General features: G+C 41.4%; 1 protein-coding gene across 6 annotated transcripts in view; it reads left to right on the forward strand.

The window, feature by feature from the left end:
* PTPRN2 (protein tyrosine phosphatase receptor type N2) overlaps positions 1 to 22,918 on the forward strand; it is a 1,070,187-nt gene that overhangs the window by 670,300 nt on the left and 376,969 nt on the right. The gene's annotated exons all lie outside the window — the stretch shown is intronic.

Consider the following 22,918-nt stretch of genomic DNA (forward strand, 5'->3'; position numbering starts at 1 on the left):
ATGGAAGCTACAAAGACTTAAAAGCCCAGAGATGAATGTGGGAGAAACAAGTGAAGAAGTTGCTTAATTTAGGGACATGTAATGATGTAAAAAATGAGGTGAAGGAGTGGGGTGCACAGTAAGAGGAAATGAAGGCAGGAAGGTGTTAAGTTTGATTGGGTTTAGAAGACAAGGATAGGATGCTTGAATTTAATGCAGGAAATGAGAGCAAACCTATGGAGGGATTTCAGTGGGGACTGTGTGGGTGATGTAGATTATTTTTGCAGTTAAAATGTGGATGGATTGTGGAGGCAGTTGTTGGTCACACTTTTTATGTGCAATTACAATCCTTAGTAGAGGCTAACATAAATTGACACCATCAGATAGGTTAGGTCCAAAATTTGAACTACTGACTTTTCAATTATAATCTGGTGGGGACTGTCCTTTGCGATTTTAAATGTCACCAATGTTCATTTATTTGTGAAAACCCACTGCTCTGTTAATTGTTTTTTAGAGCTCCATTTTGACACAACCCACAAAAATTCCATTCTTGTGCTCCCCCAGCTGGTTCTGCTGCAGAATTTAGTTTGGCATGATTATTAATGTTGATGCACAAACAAGGAAGTGAACAAAAAAGATCTGTATTAGTGTAGAATACTGTTGGTGAAGAACAAACTTAGCTGAGATGAGAAAGTTGAAAAAGATTTGTGGTTGGTGAAATCCCTACAGCTGACTTCCATCATAGTGACACTGTAATCACACATTTAGAAATATGACATGAACAATTATATTTTTTCCTTTATCATTGAGGACAGAGTATGAAGGTTTGTAGTGAGAGCCCATAACATTTTTATTCTAGAGCAATAAACAGTAGAAAACCATTTTGACCTGTAAAAAAAATAGAATCATAGAAATATATGGCTGGAAGGGACCTTGAGAGGTCATCAAGTCCAGCTTCTTGTGCTGAGGTAGGACCAAGTAAACATAGAACATCCTTTGCAGGTATTCTTAAAAATCTATAATGAATGGGATTCCTCAGCTTTCATTGGAAGCCTATTCCAGAGTTTAACCACCCTTATAATTAGAAAGTTTTTCCTAATAGGTAACCTAAATCTCCCTTGCTGCAGATAAAGCCCCTTATTTCTTTCCTACCTTCAGTGGAGATGGAGAACAACTCATCACCATTCTCTAGTTGAATATATTTCTTTTCAGAGAAGCTCATGAAAATTCAACAGTGTTAAGATATTCCCAAACTACTGAGGTAAATTATATCATGCATGTTTGTTAAGGAAATTACTCATAGATACTCAAACTGTGGATGATTTGAAGCAAATCTTAACTAGAGGAACAGAACAAAAATTCCTCTTTTCATTCATAAATGAGAAGTAACACTATGGACAATTTGAACACTCATGAATTTTGAGAGACAATTTGAATTCCAATGGGAATTATAAATACACCTGCAAAAAATACACTGTTGTATGCCTAATAATCTCAGTGTATATTTCCTGCCCTTAAACTCAAGAGTTTACACCTCATGCTGTGTTCACAAGGACACATAATGTGGTCAAAATAATAAATGATTCAATAACCTATTTGTTAAAATTCATGATTTGTTTGAGTGATTTCCGTCAGTGCTGTTCAAAATATTCTGCATGAACTGGATAATTGACCCTGCAATATTTGAACTAACAGCACCCATAGTATATTTTGTGTCAGTCGTTCCGCAGTTCACTAATCAACAGTGAAAGTCTAAGTTCCTTAGCGCACTGATCAGGAGTTGGGACTGCATGACTTGTCCACATTTTATATTCTTCAAACCTAAAAAGGAATGGTCAGGGAGATCTACTTATAAATGTGTCATTCAGTATTTACTTTAAAAGAAAAGCTCACTAAAGGACTCTTAATATAGTTGACAAGTGAACAAACTGAAATGTACCCCAGCTGATTGCTAACAGCAAGATTACAGGATTAAAGGAGTTGTGTTCCTTTTCCTACTGTCTCTCTCAAAAAAATTGTAACAAAAAAATCCTCCACATAATATATTTCTTTAACCTTTCCCATTGTATTTCTGGCGATAGCGGGGTATTTAGTATTTGAGACCAGCATTCTACTTTGGATTAACCCACATAGGTCTCCCTCTTTTGCTGTATTATCTTGCTATTGTTATATTTTCATCATTATTCATTATGAGGACAGCATAACTAGGAGTTAACTGCAGGATATGTGTTCCTATATCTGCTGTACCTCTTTTGCCTACTGAATGGTTCAACTGGGCAATTGTGAAAAGTCATCTCGTGCCAGTTACTCTGAACCACATCTCTAAGTATATTTTATGTGTAATAGGGTCCTTATTTTTCCCCCGTGAGGAGAATTTTGTATTATATTCCCATTCCTCCTGAAGTGCTAAAGATCCATCTACATTTCCCCCCTCAATGTTAACCTTTGAAGGTACCCCTAAGGGCTAAATCAAAGTCACTATCCTTTTTAGTCAAGGGCACTGGCTGGGATTCTCTTTGGAACCTGCTAACACCATTTCTGAATTAGCTGAAGGGATGGCTGTTGAGTGCCATGGCAGTTTTTTTCTGCTGTGGGGCTGATTGCATTTTGTCTTCCTTTGTATATATTCCAGAGGGTTAAACACCCTAGAGACCACAGGATCTGAATTCCTTTGCTATGGTTTGATGTGCTCCATTTTGCCCCTCACTGGCAGAAGTCTTTCCAGGGGGAATACACAAATATGTGTATTTGTATTCTCATGTCCATGAATATCAGTCAGCAACTTGGTGCATCACATTTGGAGTCTGGCTCTCATCTTTCAAGTGTGGGGAGGTACTAGCTGCATATTTCAGGTGCCAGTGTGCTTTATTGTCATCCATAGACAAATGTGCTTTTGAGCTGGTGCCACATACACCAAAAACAAAAACAAAAAAAAGAGAGAGAGAGAGAGAGAGAGAGAGAGAGAGGAATGAATGATTTATATGACTTTTGACTTGATTTTTGTCAAGACTTTGGCATGTCATTTGCTGGAATACCTAATCTAATGAATGCCTTTTACTCCTCCAAGATGTGCAGTCTAGTGCTATGCTATCTTTTTTCCACCTTGATATCCAAATGTCAGTCATCAGTGGGAAAATTATTAATGAATAGGTAGCAGGCAATTTATCCTGTAGAAGTTAAATATCTATCTGGGTTAGTGTAAGAGGTGTTTTCCAAAGTGTGAATTTTGCATATAAATTTGTGCTTGCGAAAACTTCATTCACACATATGGGACATATGTCTTTGTAAGTCACCTTGAAGTGAGTATTTAGTGTATGTGGTAATGCTTAAAAATTAATGTTGTATGTATGCAGCTAAGAAAGGGAAAGTCATTGCCAGCAGTAGAATTAAGGTTCCTTGTGTCCCAAGAGAGTACTCTGACCATGGAGTTAAAGTAGTAGCTATTTGTAGCCCAAGGCAACGGAAGCTTTGGTATTTTGCCATAGACTTCATTACAGCAATCCAGCAGGGTTTTTTATTCAGTCAGGATTCAGATCTTAAAGCCAGCAGGAAGTGCAGTGGTACTCTACATCTGTTCTCCTAATGTTAAAAACTTGGTGACACAGTAAAATAACCTTCCCGTTAATTAACACTGAATTACAGTGGAAATGCTCTAGCAGTACTTACGATATCCACATTTGCACCAGATGATTTAATCATGATTAATGTTATCATAAGACGTACCAAAGGAATTAATAATGATTAAGCCATTATTTTAAAGTGTTATTGAAAATGCAAAAGATCTTTGTTCATTACAGTAAAAGCTTTTTAAAACATCAACAAACTTTTGTTCTGGCTTGCTGCGCTCTTTGTATCTTTTGTGCAAAGATCCAGTTGCCCTCTTCAAATCAAAGTTCTGGTTGGCATGGTGAGCATTTAATCTAACCATATCCCTATTTGAACACATTGATATGAGAAGTGACAGTAAGACAAACATTTTTAATTCAAGACTGGAAACATTTGTATTCTGACTGGCCCAAAGCATGAATATCTCTACTTTGTTTTCACTCACTTCTTACTCAGGCAAAGCTCCCATGAGCACATGTGAATTTTGGTGGAGTAAGGACTGATTGAAAACTGAGTAAGAATGATAGGCCTTAGCGTTTTATGTCCAGAAGTTTTTGTGCTGAAAGGAGAAGGCAAAGAAAGTGAAACAGTAAGACCCTGCCTATACTATAGCAATAGTTGAGTCAGGAGAGTTGGTCACAACATGGTTGGCCCCTTGACCCTTGCAGCACAATTAACATTTATAGAGTACACAGGACCTTAGCATGTTTCTGTACAGGTCCAGCTCCAGGCACCAGCTTTCCAAGCAGGTGCTTGGGGCGGCATTCAGAATGGGGCAGCAGTCCGTGTCCCGAAGGGGCTTTTGGGCGGCAGCTCCGCTGCTCTTCCGGACGCCGCGGCAATTCGGCGGCATTGCTTGGGGCGGCAAAATTGGTAGAGCAGTCCCTGATCCTGTAATTGAGATGAAACTGTGGACTGTCCAAGGATGTAGCTTGGTTCCAGGGAAATGATTAGGTCTTGGCTTCTCAACAACAAGGAAAGGTCTTGTCCACCTGACAGTTTTTAAACTTGTTGATCATGTTTGTAACTAGATCATTTGACTCACTTATAATCGTAGTGTAGGCTGCGCCTAAGACTTACATAAAATTGCATATTAAATGCAGACACCACAAGAGACAAACAATCTTTGTGGTTCATAAATTGTAGCTGTTTTTTTGGACAGCTGCTAACTGATACTGGAAACAGCATGGCTTCATCTTTTAGAGTATTTCTTAGAGAGCTGCATTGGGAAGCTTCCTACAAGGGATTTACCAAAAGTTGTCAGAAGCCATCACAATTCACAATTCAAAGCTACAGCTACCATAAGGTACAGAAAAAGAGAGAAACATCTGCTCAGCCTGATAACTTCTTAAAATATAGAGCTATTTGACAGCAATTATTGTAGTCACCTTTCAAACAGAAATATATATATTTAATGCAGAATATGTGTCATGGTTTTAAATAGTTTCCTATTTGCAGTTGGAAACAGCTTATTATTCTGCAAGCAGAAGAAGTCTGTGTGGATTATAGATAGGTTATTTTTCTTTGAAATAATGCCAGCTATTAGAGCGGTCAGAAAACAGAATTTCTATCTCAGGAATTTCCAACATTTTGTCCCAAATGGGACAAAAAATTGAATTTTTCGAAATTTACTATAGAAGGGAAATGCTGAAATATTTGACATCATCAAAGCATTTCATTTAAATAATGTCAAAAAATGTCATTCAAAATGTTGTTTTGATAATGTTGAAACATTATAACAGTGTAATATTAAATACCATGTTCTATAATATAATAAAATTTAAAAATTTAAAGTTTAAATGAAATGGTAAAGGAACAAAATTAAACAAAGTCTAAACAAAATAAGAAAGTCAAAAATAAATACTCAATTTTTATTTGAATTGTTTTTAAAGTTTTCCCTCAAAAAATCATTGCAAAACATTTTGATTTCAATGAAACAGCATTTTTTGACAGAAAACTGTTCTGATGAAAAAATCTCCACCATCTCTACCAGCTATATACTTTGAGGCATGCATTCCTTTCTGAAAAGGATCATGAATTTCAGACATGGCAATTTGTGCAGCAAAGGAATAGGATAGACAAGGACAGACACTGCTGCTTCCAGAGAGAATTCACAGAATTTGCATAATTGTTTGAGTAAAAGACTTTACATGTGTTTGAGTTGAGAAGTTCTGTCTGATTTTGGATTCTGTGCAAGTGAGGATTGGAGAGCAGATATTCATGTGAGAGTAAATGGTTGGGTGTATCTGCGTCATTTTTCTTTAGTTACGTTGGAACTGCAGGAAAATAGAGGGGTCTAATACAAATGCTTGTGCGCTTGGCTGACAAATCCAGAAAACTGGTGACTATATGTCATCAATTCCTCTCTGGACAAAGATGATCTTTTTCATATCTTTACTTGATTCCCTCACTAAGGCTGTAAAATCTCCTCTGTGTTCAGGTGTGGAAGGGATGAAAATAGCAGAAAATGTGCTAAAATGGCTCAAAATCTGTCAGAGGACAGGGGAGAGAAGCCAAAGTGGCATCATCCTCTCATCTCCTTTAATCTTGTGTAAATTCTTCATGCTAACACAGTGTATTTGTGGTATTTGTGGTCCCACAGGGGGTTTCTGGATGCATAAGAGAGGGATTGTGGCTGGATGATAGCCATTATGTTCAACAACATCACCTGACAAACCATGCTCCGAAAATTCCGAAATTAGTATTAATTTCTCTAAGTTCCAGCTTCATACTTTCTAACCTGCTTGGTGAGGGTGTTTGTGGAGAAAGGGACCCACTGGCATCAAATTCCAGGTGGAGCTATGTTGCTATGTAGAAGCAGGGCTCATGGGATAGCACTGAAGGCTCTGCATGAATGACCCAGTCTTACCATCTGAACTGGATGGTTATGCCCCCTGCCCACTCTGTGGGGAGACAAACCCCATCCCCTCTGACTTCAGGGTTCTTTGAAAACTCTGTGACTATAATCTTGGAGGCTTCCATGTCTCATTTAGGCCACTTGAAGGTTCTCCCCTGGATACATATGATCTATCTCATAATTACACACTTACTTGAATATATCCTTGAGCTAAATGAAAGAAATGTGTATGCTATAGATACCCTCCATTTTGCACAAACATATCTCGTGCCCTCTTCTGTCTGGCGGGTGAAAAGCTGAGACAGCCGCTAGATGAACCTTGGTCATTGAGAGGGACAAGCCCTGGAGCTTGAGATCCAAGAGGTAGTCCAGAATAAGCTGCAGCGAAGCCCGCTTGGGATGAACATCTTTGTCCACAATTCAACAGGTGAAGTTTCTCTAGTTGGCCATGTAGATTGCTCTGGTGGAGGGCTTCCTGCTTCCCAACAGAACGCACTGAACCTTCGCCGAGCACTGCTGCTCCTGTGTGTTTAACAATGCAGTCGCCAAGCCATCAAATATAGCACTGCCAGGTTGGGGTGCAGAAGACTGCCATGGTTCTGGGACAACAGGTCTGACTTGAGCAGTAGCTAGAACGGGGTTGCTACCAAGAGGCCCAGCAGGATGCTGAACCAGTGTTGGTGTGGCCACGCTGATGCTGTGAGGATGATCCTCTCCCTGTCCTGTTTGATCTTCATGAGGACCCTGGGCAGCAACAGTACAGGAGGGAAGGCGTACATTAGATCCCCCGACCATGGGAGCAGAAAGGCATAGGTCAGGGCTCCCCCTCCAATCGAGCTGAAGATGTGGCACTTCCTGTTCCGCCTGAACACGAACAAGACCACCTGGGGAGTTCCCCGCCTGCAGAAGATGGAGCTGACCACCTCCGGATGAAGGGACCACTTGTGGAGAGATGAGAACGTCCTGCTGAGACGATCTGCCAACGTGTTCTTGGACCCTGGAAGGTGAGCAGTTACGAGATGGATATTGTACTGTAGACAGAAATCCCAGAGGCAGACGGCTTCCTGGCAAAGGGCCGATGACCTGGCTCTGCCCTGCCTGTTGATATAGAAACAGTAGCCGTGTTGTCCGTCAGGACCTGGACCACCCTGTCTTGTATATAAGGTAGAAAGGCCCTGAGTTCCCTGACATTGATATGAAGGGAACAATTGTGACTGGACCAAATATGGCATATGCAAGGGGCGTTTTAAATGTCTACCCCAGATATTTTATGGAAGTGGTGTATGCTTAAATACAAGCTTTCTCACTCAGACCCTAGCTTCTCTTTGTCTCAGACCGTGTATCAAAGAAGAAATCTGTGTTTGATGTCACAGACTTCAGCCATGCAAATGATGGCGATGTCACAAATTCAACATTATTAGGATCTTGCCACAGGATCAGGCACAATAAGTGGGGTGTAAAGAGAGACAATCCCAACTGAAATCTATCTATCTATCTATCTATCTATCTATCTATCTACCTCACAGCCACAGTTTACAAACTTCATGTGTTAAATTGATTTTTTAAAATATATAATAAAAGTTCCAAACAAACCTAACCTGAAGGATGACCCATCACTCTCACAGATCTTGGGAGACAGGCCAGTCCTTGCTTACAGACAACCCCTCAACCTGAAGCAAATACTCACCAGCAGCCACACAACAAAAACACTAACCCAGGAACCTATCCTTGCAACAAAGCCCATTGCCAACTGTGTCCACATATCTGTTCAGGGGACACCATCGTAGGGCCTAATCACACCAGCCACATTATCAGAAGCTCATTCACCTGCGCATCTACCAATGTGATATATGCCATCATGTGCTAACAATGCCCCTCTGCCATGTACATTGGCCAAACTGGACAGTCTCTACGTAAAAGAATAAATGGACACAAATCAGACATCAAGAATTATAACATTCAAAAACCAGTTGGAGAACACTTCAGTCTCTTTGGTCACTCGATTACAGACCTAAAAGTGGCAATTCTTCAACAAAAAAACTTCAAAAACAGACTCCAATGGGAAACTGCAGAACTGGAATTAATTTGCAAACTGGATACAATTAACTTAGGCTTGAATAAAGACTGGGAGTGGATGTGTCATTACACAAAGTAAAACTATTTCCCCTTGTTTATTTCCCCTCCTACTGTTCTTGTAAAGTGCTGAAAATGGCCCACCTTGATTATCACTACAAAAGGTTCCCCCTTCAACCCCGGCTCTCCTGCTGGTAATAGCTCACCTTTCCTGATCACTCTTGTTACAGTCTGTACGGTAACACCCATTGTTTCATGTTCTCTGTGCATATAAAATCTCTCCACTATATTTTCCACTGTATGGATCTGATGAAGTGAGCTGTAGCTCACGAAAGCTTATGCTCTAATAAATTTGTTAGTCTCTAAGGTGCCACAAGTACTCCTCTTCTTCTAACAGTAAGTGCATCTCTTGGTATCTCGTTGTCAAAGTCCTCATCCATCTACTCTGTCTCCACACTTTGTTATTGGTGTTGTGTGTATTAAGTGTCATTTGGATTACGTATGCCTCAGGAGTTTGGATTGCATACTCCTCAATTATTTGACTGTATAATGCCATGTGCATCTATGTTGGCAAATAATGATTCTGTAAGATTCATTTAAAATGTATGTTTCTTTATTGTGAAAGTACATTTTCTGTAAGGGGACTGACCAGAACTCTATCTCTTAACCTCCTTTCTCTCTCCCTCTGTCTTATCTACTTTAAATATCTATTTAATGGTTTCAGAGTAACAGCCGTGTTAGTCTGTATTCGCAAAAAGAAAAGGAGTACTTGTGGTACCTTAGAGACTAACCAATTTATTTGAGCATAAGCTTTCGTGAGCTACAGCTCACTTCATCGGATGCATACTGTGGAAAGTATAGAAGATCTTTTTATACACACAAAGCATGAAAAAATGGGTGTTTACCACTACAAAAGGTTTTCTCTCCCCCCACCCCACTCTTCTGCTGGTAATAGCTTATCTAAAGTGATCACTCTCCTTACAATGTGTATGATAATCAAGTTGGGCCATTAACTCAGCCTGGTCCAGTCCACACAAGAGATCCACTTCCTGGACACTACAGTGCTAATAAACGATGGTCACATAAACACCACCCTATACTGGAAACCTGCTGACCACTATTCCTACCTACATGCCTCCAGCTTTCACCCTGACCACACCACACGATCCATTGTCTACAGCCAAGCTCTGCGATACAACCGCATTTGCTCCAACCCCTCAGACAGAGACAAACACCTACAAGATCTCTATCAAGTGTTCTTACAACTACAGTACCCACCTGTGGAAGTGAAAAAACAGATTGATAGAGCCAGAAGAGTTCCCAGAAGTCACCTACTACAGGACAGGCCTAACAAAGAAAATAACAGAACGCCACTAGCCATCACCTTCAGCCCCCAACTAAAACCCCTCCAACGCATTATTAAGGATCTACAACCTATCCTGAAGGATGACCCAACACTCTCACAAATCTTGGGAGACAGGCCAGTCCTTGCCTACAGACAGCCCCCCAACCTGAAGGAAATACTCACCAGCAACCACATACCACACAACAGAACCACTAACCCAGGAACCTATCCTTGCAACAAAGCCCGTTGCCAACTATGCCCACATATCTATTCAGGGGACACCATCACAGGGCCTAATAACACCAGCCACACTATCAGAGGCTCGTTCACCTGCACATCCACCAATGTGATATATGCCATCATGTGCCAGCAATGCCCCTCTGCCATGTACATTGGTCAAACTGGACAGTCTCTACGTAAAAGAATAAATGGACACAAATCAGATGTCAAGAATTATAACATTCATAAACCAGTCGGAGAACACTTCAATCTCTCTGGTCACGCGATTACAGACATGAAAGTTGTGATATTACAACAAAAAATCTTCAAAACCAGACTCCAGCGAGAGACTGTTGAATTGGAATTCATTTGCAAATTGGATACAATTAACTTAGGCTTGAATAGAGACTGGGAGTGGCTAAGTCATTATGCAACGTAACCTATTTCCCCTTGTTTTTTCCTACCCCCCGCCCTCAGACGTTCTTGTTAAACCCTGGATTTGTGCTGGAAATGGCCCACCTTGATTATCATACACATTGTAAGGAGAGTGATCACTTTAGATAAGCTATTACCAACAGGAGAGTGGGGTGGGGGGAGAGAAAACCTTCTGTAGTGGTAAACACCCATTTTTTCATGCTTTGTGTGTATAAAAAGATCTTCTATACTTTCCACAGTATGCATTCGATGAAGTGAGCTGTAGCTCACGAAAGCTTATGCTCAAATAAATTCGTTAGTCTCTAAGGTGCCACAAGTACTCCTTTTCTTTTTATCTATGTAATGTAATTTTGGCCTCAATTCTTTATTACAGGCAAATGCAGCTCTGACATAGTGGACAACGATGGCTGCAAGGAGCTGATTACAGCTCCCTGATCATCAGCTGCTCAGCTCCAGCACAAACTAGAGTAGGCCTCTTGAGCAACTTAACACAGCAGCTTAACACCCATGACTGACCTGTGACAGCTGGACTCGGGCTCGTGGGGCTTGGACTGAGGGCAGGGGTGAAAGTAACTTGAAGAACTTACCAAAACGCAGGGGGGCCGGGGTCCTAGGCAAAGTGCGCGGGCGGCTCTGGGGCCCCGGAAGGAGCAGGGCCTTGGGCATCAGGGATGGGGCTCCGGCGACGATTTAAAGGGCCCAGGGCTCCGGCCGCTGCCGGGAGCCCCGGGCCCTTTTAAATCGCTGGGCCCTGGGGCAGCTACCTCTTTTGTCCCCCCTGTCAGTGGCCCTGCCAGTATGGCGCTTAAAGCGATGCCGCGGCAGCGCTTTAACATCAGTTGTGTACGGGCTGGTACCGGCGGCCACTTTCTCACCAGTACACCATACCCGTACCAAGCCCGTACCGGCTTACTTTCATCTCTGACTGAGAGGCTGTAAAATTGCAGTATAGATATTTCAGGCTTTGGCTGGAGCCTCACTCTGGGACCCTGTGAGGGGAGAAGGTCCCAGAGTCCAGGTGCCAGCCCAAGCCTGAACATCTACGCTGCAATTTTTAGCCCCAGAGCCCGAGCCCTGTGAGCCCATGTCAACTGACTTGGGCCAGCCATGGCCATGCCACGGGTCTTTTATTCCAGTGTAGACATACCCTTTGTGCTCTAACTTCTGCTGCTGTAAGATTTGTGACTGAGCTTGTGCCAGTGGGAGTTCAGGAGTAGTGGGACGTAGCATCACCAAGCCCACTCTCACCTTAGGCCGGGGCAGGTGGGACATTCTGGGGGTACGAAGGCAGCTATCCCACTTCTACCAGCTGTACACCAGCGCAGATTCCTCCCCTACACAGGGGGAATTGTCCAGGGGGGATCTCCAGATGGTTTAAGTTCATTATGTGCTACACAAACAGGTAAACCTATCCAACCAAAGAGTTTGGCCCGTAATCTGACACACCTGTTGTTATGGTATCTAAGTGGTCTGTCTATGAGATAGTTTAGGCCATTGGACTGAGGCATCAATGGCACTCTCATTTATGTTTTTCCTCATATATATAAAATATATATGCTAATTTTTAGAATACCTAGTAAATGAGAGAGAGAGACGCTCCACAACTCTGTTATTTATATGATGTGGGGAAAAATCCAACACTCTTCCATTCATGAAATCTTGCACGTCTGGGGGTGGGGGTGATCTTTTCATTCATGCAAGTGTGTATTAGGAGGAGGGAATATCTTCAAAGAGAGAGGCTAATATATCCAAAAGGACCCTTAGGGGTATGTTTTCAAAGACGTGCTTGAGCTCTCACACAACTTTAGTTAATGGGATGTGTGCATCCATCACCCCTGCAGGGCTTTGAAAATGTGCTTATGTTTACCAGCAGCTAATTAGATATATTTTCTTATATCCTGGTATTTGTGTTTCAACAATTATTCAGGTGCTGTAAGTAAAAAGTAACTATGAATTTTAATTTTAAAATGATGAAATTTTTCCTTTCCTGCAATACATGTGCTTGCATGCAGCTGCCACCATGTTTCCAATTTGTCAGCCAAAACACCAAGATAGGAGAACACCTTTAAATTTCCACAGCAGTCTGAGCATAAAGGGCTTGATAGGGGGAATCACCCCATTGACTTCAAAGGGTTTGAGATCAGGACCTGAACTATTACAATGCAGCCATTTGCGTGCATGTGTGTGTTCATTTTAAACTTAATCAAGGAAGCGTTTCTTAGGAGGTCACATTAGATGGTCACAATGTGCCCTTCTGATCTTCATATCTATGAAGATAATTTAATGATACTTCTGAAGAGCACTGTATGATAACACAAAATTAAATTTGATGTTTGAAGACAGATAGCTGCTAAATAGGAAGGATCAATTAAATCTGATTAGTGGTAATTATTTGCTCTTTTTAAATTTATTTTCCTTTTCATCAGAAAGTTAATATTATGGCCAAGGTGGAATTGAGATAACAAAGTGCCTCATTTTTATTTTCTTCAGTTTTATAATATTGTAACTCCACTGACTTCAGTTGAGCAGCTCCTGTTTCTACTGGAATGTTTGAGATCAGAATCCAGTCCAATATTTCAAGAATTTTGGCAAAATTTAGGATGATCTTTTCCTTATCTTGTCATCTCGTATGTCTCTCAAACATGTGCACCAACTGTGCTGTGTAAGTAATAGGTCAGATTGACTGGTATTTTTCTGGTATTTCTATACAGTGATACATCTGGAATATCAAGAACATCAATAACATCATTCTAAGCTAATGATATCTGACAAAGTGCAGATTTATTTTCACAAAAAGAGACTTCCAAGATGGCTAACACTTTCCTTTTCAACAGCATGACATTGACAACTTTCTCTTTAGAATATTGACTGTACAAAAATTGCAACAAACTGTGGATTAAAATTTGAAAATCTTTCAAAGTAATTTAGTTGCTTGACTCGAAGGCACTTCTCTATTCACTTTCTCCACACTATTCATGCATTTATAGGCCTAATCATTTTTGTTGTCCTTCACTGTACTTTTTCCAATTCTGATATCTTTTTTTGAGATGGGACAACCACAACTGCATGTGGTAGTTAAGGTATGGGTGTACCATGTATTTATATAGTGGTATTACGTCTTATTATTTATCTCTTTCCTAATGATTCCTAACACTGTCACCTTTTTTATCTGCACATGAGCAGACGTTTTCAGAGAACTATCCACAATGATTCCTAGGTCTCTTTCTTGAGTGGTAACAGTTAATTTAGATCCCATCATTTTGTATGTATAGTTGGGATTATGTTTTACCATGTGTATTAGTTTGCATTTATCAACATTGAATTTCATCTGCCATTTTCCTGCCCAGCCACCCAGTTTAGTTAGATCCCTTTGTAACTCTTCATAGTCAGCTTTGTATTTAAGTAGCTTGGGTAATTTTGTATTGTCGCCAAACTTTGCCACCTCAGTGTTTACCCCTTTTTCTAGATTATTTATGAATATGTTGAACAACACTGGTCACAGTACAGATCCTTGGGGGACCCTGTTATTTACCTCTCTCCACTGTGAAAATTGACCATTTATTCCTAACCTTTGTTTCCTGTCGTTTAACCAGTTACTGATCCACGAGAGGAACTTCCCTCTTATCCCATGACTGCCTACTTTACTTATGAGATTTTGGTGAGGGACCTTGTCAAAGTCTTTCTGAAAGTCTGTATCCACTGGATCACCCTTGTCCACGTTTTTCACCCTCCCCAAAGAAGTCTAATATATTGGTGAGACATGATTTCCCTTTAAAAAAGCTGTGTTGACTCTTCCCCAACATATGTTCATCCATGTGCCTCATAATTCTGTTCTTTTCTATAGTTTCAACCAGATTGCCTGGTACTGAAGTTAGGCTTATTGTCCTGTAATTGCCAAGATCATCTCTACAGCCTTTTAAAAATTGGGATTATATTAGCTATCCACCAACCATTGATATAGAGTCTAATTACAGGTGTCTATGTCTGTGAAAGTGGTGGGGTTTAGGGCACATACATCTCCTCAGCACCTCCCATTGGCAAGTGTAGGTGGCTTCCCGCCTCATGTGCTGGCTTTTTGGATTGCATTCTAAGGTGTTTATCTTTCCCCATTCGTTGTATAGGGAGCCTAGGCATCTAACTCAGGTTTGTGGATCTCAGTACTGTTCCTGTGACTTTCTAGATGCCTAAAGGTGACACCAGTAATCATAATGCCTAACAACACCCAAGTCCCTTTGTAGATCCTGAGTCTCTAAGGGTATGTCTACACAGCAGTTAAATACCCACAGCTGGCCCAGGTCAGCTGACACGGCTTTGTGGGGTTTGGGCTGTGGGGTTATATGCCGTATAGACATACAGGCTTGGGCTGGAGCCCAATTTCTGGGACCATCCCCACTTGCAGGGTCCTTGAGCCTGGGCTCGAGCCTGGGCTCCCGCCTGAGCGTGAATGTCTACACCGCAATTTTATAGTCCCACAGCCCAAGCCTTGCAAGACCATGTCAGCTGACCTGAGCCAGCTGTGAGTATTTAATTGGTGTATAGACATACCAAAGGGGCAGATCCTCAGCTGGTGTACATTGTCATAGGCCCACTGAAGTCAAAGTGTATGGTCATAGGTCCATCCATCTCCCACTGAAGTGCATGCAGAGTATTGACAAATATATATGGGTATATATAAACACACACACACACACTCAAGATATAAAAACCTGATACTTGGAGAAATATATTTAGGGCTGGCTTCACCAACCCATCCAGTGGACTTGGGCTCATAGAGAGCCAGTTCTGATCCAGTGCTGCCCAGCTCCAGCATAAGTTAGAGCCTCAAAGCAAGCCCCTCAGGGATGATGCATCAATGCAGGATGAGGAAGCTGCCTACCCAGCTCATCCCTGCTGTACTGCCTCCCTTGCTTGGTGCTGAGTTGGGGAGGGACAGTTGATGCAGGAGGTGACAGCTGCCTCTTTCTGCTGGTGGAGAGTTCCCCTACATAAGGCTTCTGTGTCACTTATCCGGTACTACGTTGATTTAACAGATTGGATATTCTGGGCCTTTTGGCGCATCCTGCAATCCCTTTTACAGTGAAGAACAACTATGCCCACCAATAATGGAAATAATCAGTGCTTCCTTCAGGAAAGCATATCTACCAAGCTCGTTGAAAAATGCAATTATTTACTCAATCCTCAAGACTCGACCCAGTAGAGCTCTTAAATTACCATGCCATCCCCAACCTTCCATTCGTTGGGAAAGACCACTGAGAAAATAGTAACCACCAAGCTTCAACAATGTGTGACATCAGCCAGTACGCTGGTACCTCACCATCAGCATTCAGACTTAGGAGCAGCACAGAGACAGCTCTAGTGGCGCTTAAAGCTGACCAGTTGGTGGCCACTGGCACAGGCAGAATCTTCATGTTCACAATGCTGGACCTTCTTGCAGCCTTTGACCCGCTGGACCGCAAGCTACCTGTATGAGATAGCAGAAATAGACATCCCAGCATTACAGTTGCTCCAATCATTCCTCTCCAGCAGAACTCAGAGTAGTAGTGGGTAACTGCTCTTCCTCTCCAAAGGCCCTTACCTTCAGGGTCCCACAGGGATCCATGTTGTCTCTTCTTCTTTTCAACATATGAGACCACTGGGGGAGAGAGATGCCATAGGCTTAGCTGCCAACAGCATGTCAACGACCCTCAACTATCTCCCTCATTCTCAACTGATGCAACCTCTGGCGCTACTAAAATGTCAGAATGCCTACAGGAAATCAGCTTTTGGATGAAGCTGCCTCCGGATTAATCCAGGCAAAAGCAAAGTGATGCTGGTCAGAAAGGGGATCTCTTTGAAAAAGAAGCTGAGATGCCTGGACAAGGACCTGGCCAGAGTGATCCTTGTTGCCGTCACATTGAGGCTGGAGTACTGTAATTCACTATATCTGAAGCTAAATGTGAAGGTGCAGGCGGTACAGAACGCAGCTGTCTGCTTTGTCCGTGATTAGGGCTGTTCAGGCCCATCCTAAGGTCCCACCACTGGCTCCCGGTTATCTTCTGGTGCCTGTTTAAGGCCTTCGTTTTCAGCTTTCAGAGCAACAAATTGATCAAACTTCAGTTACTCTGAAGACTGGGTTTTGATGCATGAACAACCTGAATATTGCACTCCAACAGGACAGTGAAGATCTCAAATTCCAGGGTGAAAGTAATGAGAGTTGGGTAAAGCATCCTCAGTCGCGGGGATCTGGCGGTACAACAAACTTCTAGAGAAGATAATTGAATCCAGAGTCTGACCGTTTTTAGGAAATGCTGCAAAATCTTCCTCTTCGAAAAAGCATAAGAATGATGCTCACAAGAGTTACACCACTCCTACCCAGTAAGACCCAACCAAAGAACAAAAGAGAGGAATAAATAAAATGTAAATAATCAAAAATGAACTCTACCTGAAACAGAGATTTTGCTCAACAAGATACAAGTGCTAATCGATAAAATCCACTAATGACCTTGCTGTGATTGTTTTTATGCAGAAGGTGCTCAGATACTATGGTGATGGGCAGCAGTATATAAACCTTAGATTGATTATGGGTCTACTCACATACTTAAAGCTATGCAAATGCTTAAGTATGTTTCTGAATCAGAGCCTTAGTTACTTGAATAGTTCTATAGACTTCCATGGGGGTACTGAAGTGAATAAGGAGCAGGTCTTATATGTAGCCAAACTATTTCACCATGCCTCTGAGATGATGAGTTGTGAAGGTCTAACACCACCAGCACTGTGAAAAAACTGGAAGTTTATATTCCTCAGTTTGTGCTCCATACTGCTGATACTGCATTTTTGTAAAAAGGAGAGCATGTTTCTGCCATGTTAACATCATCCCCATTTCATTGGTGCCAGAGAGGTGATCTTTAGAGGTCTCATGACCTTTAATATCATGACACAGATGCTTGCTCCATTGTACTTATGGATCTGCACCTGACAAGGGAATCTGGGATTAAATCGGTAGTAGGGTACTTAATTTCAACTGGCTTCCAACATTACATTCTCACTATTTTTAGCTGTTGTGCTGATCTTACCTTTTTTCTTTCTGAATTATGTGCAGCTTTACAAACAAAAACGCTTAGCAGTTGTAAAAAAAAAATCTCAAAACCTTCAGAATATTTTTTCTGAATTATCAGTTTCTGCAAACACTGAAACTTGAATGCTGATTTTTTGTTTTAATTTTGCACTGTTGATTAATTAGCACTGAACCTCCCATCCTGTTCTGCTTTGATTTTTGTGTTCAAGGTGCAGACTGGGATGGAATATTTAGATTTTTTGTGTGCTCTTTTGGAAATGAAAATTGGTTGAAAAATTTCACCACCCACATGGTGTATTGATCTAACAGTTGTTTTGGTGGAGTATAGCCAGCTCTGCTACAGCTAATATGTCTAACTTCACTTATTCAAAGTGCTATGTGAACTTTAACTAAATATTACTCATTTATGAGTGATATAGTACCATGAACTGCACAAAATCTCATTCCAATCTCATTCCTTAATTTTACTACATGTGAACGGAGGTGTCTGTACCTTTCCAGTCCCAGCTCTGCTTTCCTTCCAGCAACTAAACTAGTTTATTTAAATTACAATAAATATATTTTGCTTCATCAACCTGCCTATATAAAACTAGGCAAAATTGCTTTTCTAGAACTGCAAGGCTGTTGTTGGGTGTTTTTTGTTTGTTTTTGGTTGGAATTTTGACGGGGGTTCGTCAGCTGTTGTAATGAGTCTTTCTGTGCTATAATATATACAGAATGAGGTAATCATCTCATGACCAACCATTTTATAAACCCAAATGCAAACAATCAAAGTTTTCCGTCCACTGCATGTTCAACTAACCGTGAGATTTGAGGAGGAGCGGTAGTACTGGGAAGATTCCCAGAGCTATTGCAGAAATGACATAACACAATTACTCTGAGAGGTCAGTAGACCCTTAATGCCTCACACACTGTGAAATGGATCCTAAGCACCTGTAAGTAGATCTGTAAACCTTTTCCTGTGAAGCATATTGCCATCGGAAAGAGCTCTATAGCTGTGACTTCGGGAGCGCCATCACTCCCACTGCACTGTGGAGGATATTCACATGAATACTAAACTGGCAGGTTGAAATTGGAATTGTATGGTTCACCGCATTTCACTTTAGAGACACTAAAAGGCCTCCTTCTCTCTGTATAGTCTTCTTAATTTCCTTCTGTTGAGTATCACTTGGCCTTTAGTTAACTAAGGCCTTTTAGGTTGCTGGAAATAAAATATCAAATTAAGTTCAAATAGCAGGCTGCCTCTCACCTGGAATCTCTCTTAACTTGATTCTTAAAAAAACACCACCAACCCATTATAATTTTCCCCATCACCTGCTTTTACACTGTATGGGCCAGACTGTATGAATGGTCAGGCGAGTAGAGCATATCCCTGTGCATTCGCCAGGCATGCTCCCATTCGAGGGTTCTAGCACTGCTTCCTCTAAGAACCACTGCCCATGCAACTATGAAAAAAGAGTGGGATGAGAATGATACCCACATCCCCTGCACCCGTTGACACAGGGGGACCTCATGTTACACCACTTACACAAACACCATAGCATATGCTCCCTAAAATGAATTCCAGCTAAATCATTCAGAATTCCTCTATGTTCCTGCTATAGCACAAATATTCTGGGTTCCCTCCATGCCTCTAGCTGTAAATCCTGGAGGAGAAGGTTCCGTGCAAAATATACACTGTACTGAATATGGTGCTTTGGTGGGGAAACTTCCAAAAGATAAGGATTTGGTTCAAACCTCTTGAGTTTGCAAACTTTGGGCTGGTATTCTCACTAGAAACTGGCTCTCATTTTCTATTGTTGTTTTGACACTTCTGCTTCCAGACCCATCTAGAAACCAGAAGCTGAAATTCAGCTGAACATTTCAGAACCTTTACAAATGTTTCCAATCAGTTTTAGAAATGAGCAAAGTTTTGGAGAGGGCAGTGGGGCCCTTTATTTATTTATTTATTTGGTTAAACCATTTATTCATCCATTATACAATGTATTTATTTGTGCCTGCGTTATATTGCTTAATGTTGTCCATGTAAGAGTAGGGTGACCAAGTAGCAAGTATGAAAAATCAGAACACTTTTTTTTCAGATTGTGGTGTATAGTTGTGTATATAAGAAAAAGCCCCTAATATCAGGAGGGTCCTGATAACGTCAGGATGTCTGATCACCCTATGGAAGAGAGAGACTATCCTTATCGAGTTGTATTTTTTGGAGTCTGTTGTGTTAATCAGTTAATATCTCTGTAGCACTCAAAAATGTAAACAGCTATGGTCTCAGTTCAGCAAAGCAATTCAGCACATAGTTTTAAGCACATGAGTAATCCCATTCAAATGGATGGGATTATTTACATGCTTACAGTTAATTGTGTATAAGTGGCTGCAGGACTGAGGCCTATATGAATATTAAATGTATATTGTATTTCATACTATATCATTATTTTGTAGAACTGGGCCAAATCACTGAGGTCTTTACTCTGTTTTTACTTTGTTACATTTTCAACCTTTGAGACCAATTGAGTCTGATAACCTGCCACACAATTTGGGGGCTTTCTTATTGTCATCTGAATATGCCCCATGGGAAATTTAGCCGATACTGTTTTTAAAAGGAAATTAATCTTGTTCAGAAAATGAAGCAAACTCTTCTCGGCATCCTCTTTAATTTCCACAAATATTTTTCTATGCTTAAGCAGTTGAATCCACCCTCTCTCTTCCCTTCCTTTTTCTGTCCACCTCCATCAATTCTCCTGTATCCAGACATAAGCTCCTCTCCTGTACCTTTCAAAAAAAAGTATCTCCTGTTCAGAAGTTCATGACACAAGGATCTTCCTCTCAACTTAACCTTTTAATTTCAGCAGCTCCGTTAACTCTTGTGCTTGTTACACTTCAGATTTCTGGTCAAAATTTCAGCTATGTTTTCTCTTATCCCTTCTCTTTATTACATGGTACATGCATGCTGATGGTGTAGCAAGATGCTGTCAGGCATGTGTCAGTCAGTTTACATGCTTTGAAGTGCTTGTTCTCCAGAGACCTCCATTGACAGACCAGTTTCTTTCGCTTTAATCACTACTGTATGGATTTCTCTTCTGCAATTAAACTGCTTGGAACAGAATTGTGGTTCTAGCGATCACTTTGTTATATGGTGTAATAGGGTTGCCACTCCCCACTGCTTTGCTTCCTTGTGTCTAGGTCTGGGGAAGTAGTTCTCACTGCATTGGGTGCCCCCTGGCTGTTTGTTGCTCACTCTGCGATAATCTTTCTTGTAGTAACTTGGCCCTCTGGCCAGGACACCACCTCTTCCTGGGTTACAAAGTCCAACAGGATAACAGTCCAAATGCCTTCTCTGGACAGTGTTCAGTGCCAGCTTGGGCCTCTGTGCTACTATACCAGAGGCTGGCAGAGGAACTTGGGACTGCCTGCAACACCAGGTTCCAGCCAAGGGACCCTATAACCAGTAATCCAGGTCCTCATTCCCTGTCCCTGTTGCTGTTTCCCTGGGTCCCTTCCTACCAAGCCTCCCTATCTTCTCTTTCCTGCTTCTGGATTTACCACTGGAGCTTACTCTACTCCCTATAACTACTTCACCCCTCCTAATCTCCTGCCAACTCCTTACTCCAGGACAGGCTCTGAGGGCTTATTCTTCTCCTGTACTTCCTCCTTGTCCCTGATGACTTCCCTCGTTCCAAGGAGTGACTGCAGACTCCTTCCCCTGCAGCACACTTCTGCTTTCAAGCTCTTGGCTTGATGGGGCTGGCCCAGCCCTTCTCCAGCTGGGCTTCACTCTCAATTAACCATGACCCCTTCCTCCCCTCAGGTGACATGAGGTAATGTAACTGGCCTCTCAGGCCCTTGTTAACCCTATCATGGCTAGTGTGGGGCACACATCTCATCACAAATGGTAATATAGATCTGCATTTGTTTTGCATGTCCCTGTATAAGTGAATGCAGAAAAGATTGCTGGATTGATTGCAGAGATGGGGGAAAGTTGCATTGCTGTTCTTAATGCCTGGAGTGCTTTGTCTGGTTAATTCTGGTACCGATTGATAGGAGCATGCTAACGAGGTCTGTGACTCCCAAGTAGTCAGTATCTACTTGAAACTTTTTGCAGTAATGGGCTTCTGATGCTTTTTGATGTCAGCGCTGCACTGACTGGCTCAGCATGGTCTGCATTCAACTCCATCCATGATAAGGACTGGGAACTGCATTAATTCCCCTTGGAGGAAGAGTTATCTTTCGGTGAGGGCCATAACCTTGAATTCATTGAGTTCTGGTGCTGAGCAATAATGCAAATCATTCTTTAAGGATTGTCCAATCATCTAGATGATCATGATGGTCTCTTCTGACCTTAAAGTCTATCATTGTGAGTCTGTTTGTCTTTGCCTATTATGTGTATGAGTAGTTGGCATTATGTGATGGTTCTGTATTTATGTCAAAGCACTCTCCCATTATGCTTGGAATGTTCTCCAAGAACAGGACCTGTAAGACCACTCTTCTCTCGTCCTTCAAATTCTTCCTCAATACCAACCTTTCCCTTGACAACTATAAGCATTAGTCAGTTAGGGATGGCCAGGATCGGGGCAGATGGGTATAGCTGACTTTTAGAGTTCTTCCTTTATATTTAAACATATACATGCATTTAAGAATGTGTATTTTTGATTGTATTCTTCCCCACCCTTCTTACGTCACTTGTCTTCTAAGCTGAAAGGTTTTTCTGGTCAGGGATCTGACTTCATAGCATCTAACACAATGGGGCCCTGATTCAGACTGGGGGCTTCTGACTATTACTGTAATAGAAATATATTATTATTTATAAATAATAAATAATAATAATAAAAAAGAATGGTTAAAATCAATAACAATCTTTTCCATTTCCAACATAATTCCGGTAAAAGGATAATACAATGGGGCTGTTTGCAAGTGTGTCTTCTTCAGTGGAATGTCCAAATCCCACATTTGGATGCGAAAATCAATGCTAAGTGCTCCCCACAGTCATATAGTTCCCAGTCTTCCACGTGTCCCGTGTTTAGTGCTGTGATACTAGCTGAAAAATTGCATACTCATATTTCATGCAGAAGCTTAGATCAAAGCTAACCCATCTAAGGCAGAAAGACACTTTGGTCTACAAAACTGATCATTCAAGGTTTTGCTTCCTTGAGGCTGCTGTTACTGTGAGAGATAGTGCATATGGTTCCAAGCTTTAAAAAGCAGCTGAATATGTCATTGGTGATGCTGGATACTCTTAATATGTGATCTAGTCAGTTTTGAGCTGTGTAGCTAGATTTTATTACCAAATGTTGCAATTAGAAATCTGTGGTGTTTTTACATTTACATACTTCATGAGTAGCTGAGACCATTCAAAAAC

This window comes from Caretta caretta, chromosome 2 (assembly GCF_965140235.1).
Source record: "Caretta caretta isolate rCarCar2 chromosome 2, rCarCar1.hap1, whole genome shotgun sequence".
NCBI classification, from domain to species: domain Eukaryota; kingdom Metazoa; phylum Chordata; order Testudines; family Cheloniidae; genus Caretta; species Caretta caretta.